Consider the following 3,655-nt stretch of genomic DNA (forward strand, 5'->3'; position numbering starts at 1 on the left):
CCGGATGCTTCACGGACAGCTTCACGGATGCATAACTGATCACCCGCTCACGGATTTGAGCACGGACGTGTGAATGAGGCTTTATAAATGCCATAATTCCCACTTGTAAATGGTATAGTAGTAGGTTTTGTTGCTATTACCATTAAACTGAATGTATTTTTTTTTCTTATTACATGCATTTTTATATTTTTATTCCTTCACATGTGTGAAATGTGTTGTTTTGCAGATGTTTCTTGTCCCTACTGGGTATAGTATGAAAAAGAGCCATTGCTACAACATGTTGCGATTTAAGAAATGCCATGAACACAATAAACGTACTAGAGTTGGTGTTTTTCCATAAAAAATGTATCAAAACTACGTTACATGTAAAAATAACAAACAGCAAAAATTGGTAAAAACACCATAAGAAACTTTAGGGGAGATGTATCAAAACCGGTGTAAATGAAAACTGACTCAGTAGCCAATAGCAATCAATCAGATTCCACCTTTCATTTTTCCCATTTATGAGGGTACGGCTACATAGCGCCACTGGTCGCTCGACAGCTGTCGTGGCCAGGATCGCAGGGGCATCGCAGTGTAGCGGTGATGCCATGGAAACGAATTGGATTTTTTGGAATTTAGGGGTTGCAGTCATGGCACACTTGCGTCTTGCGCTGCTTCCCCATTTATTTATATGAGATCACCGCAACACTGCAGTGCTCCTGCAATCCTGGCCAGGACAGCTGTCGAGCGACCAGTGGCGCTGTGTAGCCATATCCTGATAGATGGGATACTCTCCGATTTTAACTAAAAATTCACATTAGCTCGTGCCCGTGCTGCGGCCACACTGGACTTAGTATTAACCAATAGACCTGACAGAACAACAGACGTGCAGGTTGGGGGACACCTGGGAAATAGTGACCATAAAGTAATAACCTTCCAATTATCATTCAAAAGAGCGTTTCAGGGAGGAACAAAAATACCAAGCTTCAAAAAAGCTAAATTTAGCCAACTAAGAGAGGCCATAGGCCTAACTAACTGGGACAAAGTCCTAAAAAATAAAAATACAGCCACAAAATGGGATATCTTTAAAAACATCCTAAAATCTCATTGTGAGAGGTACATACCGTATGGGAATAAAAGGTTAAGGAGCAAAAAGAAACCAATGTGGACAAACAGAACTGTAAAGAAAGCAATAAATGACAAAAAGAAAGCATATAGAGCACTAAACAGGAGGGTAGCACGGAAGCACTGAAAAACTATAAGGAAAAAAATAGAACATGTAAAAAACAAATAAAAGCGGCCAAACTAGAGACCGCTCCAAACTACTCAGCTCCAGTAGTTATAAAATGTGTAATTGTGATTAATAATCATGCTGCCCCCTCTGTCTGTAGTATTACATGATTCAATAAATCTTACTTACAGGGCTACTGCTATCGTAACAGGCCGGCCGGGCAGACGAGCGGCAGCGTCACTGACTGACGTCACCTGCCTGAGCCACCTGCTTCATTCATGAAGCAGGCGGCTCAGGCAGGTGACGTCAGTCAGTGACGCTGCCGCTCGTCTGCCCGGCCGGACTGTTACGATAGCAGTAGCCCTGTAAGTAAGATTTATTGAATCATGTAATACTACAGACAGAGGGGGCAGCATGATTATTAATCACAATTACACATTTTATAACTACTGGAGCGGCAATGGAACGGGGGGGGGGGGGGGGTCTGTGGATGACACTGTTAAGGGGTGGGGGGTGGGTCTGTGGATGGCACTGTTTAGGGTGGGGGGGTCTGTGGATGGCACTGTTATAGGGTGGGGGGTGGTCTGTGGATGGCACTGTTATGGGGTGGGGGGATTTGTGAATGCCAGGGGGAGAGGTGAGAGGCACTATGATACTACTGGCACATTGGGGGGAGGCACTATGATACGGGCACATTATGGGGGGAGATGGCACTATGATACGGGCACATTATGGGGGGAGATGGCACTATGATACGGGCACATTATGGGGGGGGGGTGGCACTATGATACGGGCACATTATGGGGGGAGGTGGCACTATGATACGGGCACATTGGGGGGGAGATGGCACTATGATACCGGCACATGGGGGGGGGGAGAGGCACTCCGCACTTGATACTGGCACATGATTAGGGGGGCATCTATGGGGACACTTACTGGCACATTATTGGGTGGCACTGTGGGGTCACTTCTTATTGGCACATTATTGGGGGGCACTATGGGGGCATCTACTGAGGCCACAAAGAAGGGGTATTTTATATGGTGGGCTCTGTGTGGTACTAGTATTATCAGGGGTATTATCTGTTTCTGCAGTATAGTATTGGGAAGCACAGCGGCACAGTATTGGGGGTGTTAGGATGATTTGTCCAGAAGATGGGAGGATGATGGAAAAGTAGTAAACTAAGATTATTTTTTTTTGTCAAGCTGCAAAGATGAAAAATGGCTGAAAACTGGTGTCTGGTTTGAAGGTCTGAAAGGAGAAGATGAGGAAAGAGAACCATAGAAACATAGAAACATAGAATGTGTCGGCAGATAAGAACCATTTGGCCCATCTAGTCTGCCCAATATACTGAATACTATGGATAGCCCCCGGCCCTATCTTATATGAAGGATGGCCTTATGCCTATCCCATGCATGCTTAAACCCCTTCACTGTATTTGCAGCTACCACTTCTGCAGGAAGGCTATTCCATGCATCCACTACTCTCTCAGTAAAGTAATACTTCCTTATATTACTTTTAAACCTTTGCCCCTCTAATTTAAAACTGTGTCCTCTTGTGGTAGTTTTTCTTCTTTTAAATATGCTCTCTTCCTTTACCGAGTTGATTCCCTTTATGTATTTAAAAGTTTCTATCATATCCCCTCTGTCTCTTCTTTCTTCCAAGCTATACATATTAAGGTCCTTTAACCTTTCCTGGTAAGTTTTATCCTGCAATCCATGTACTAGTTTAGTAGCTCTTCTCTGAACTCTCTCTAGAGTATCTATATCCTTCTGGAGATATGGCCTCCAGTACTGCGCACAATACTCCAAGTGAGGTCTCACCAGTGTTCTGTACAGCGGCATAAGCACTTCACTCTTTCTACTGCTTATACCTCTCCCTATACATCCAAGCATTCTGCTGGCATTTCGTGCTGCCCTATTACATTGTCTTCCCACCTTTAAGTCTTCTGAAATAATTACTCCTAAATCCCTTTCCTCAGATACTGAGGTCAGGACTGTGTCAAATATTCTATATTCTGCCCTTGGGTTTTTACGCCCCAGGTGCATTATCTTGCACTTATCCACATTAAATTTCAGTTTCCAGAGTTCTGACCATTCTTCTAGTTTTCCTAAATCCTTTTCCATTTGGCGTTTCCCTCCAGGAACATCAACCCTGTTACATATCTTTGTGTCATCAGCAAAAAGACAAACCTTACCAGCGAGGCCTTTTGCAATATCACTTATGAAGATATTAAACAAAATCGGTCCCAGTACAGATCCCTGTGGAACCCCACTGGTAACATTACCTTGTTTTGAATGTTCTCCATTGACTACAACCCTCTGTTGTCTGTCACTCAGCCACTGCCTAATCCACTCAACAATATGGGAGTCCATGCTCAATGACTGCAGTTTATTGATAAGTCTTCTATGTGGGACAGTGTCAAAAGCCTTACTAAAATCTAG

Source organism: Bufo bufo, chromosome 6 (genome assembly GCF_905171765.1).
Source record: "Bufo bufo chromosome 6, aBufBuf1.1, whole genome shotgun sequence".
Lineage (NCBI taxonomy): Eukaryota > Metazoa > Chordata > Amphibia > Anura > Bufonidae > Bufo > Bufo bufo.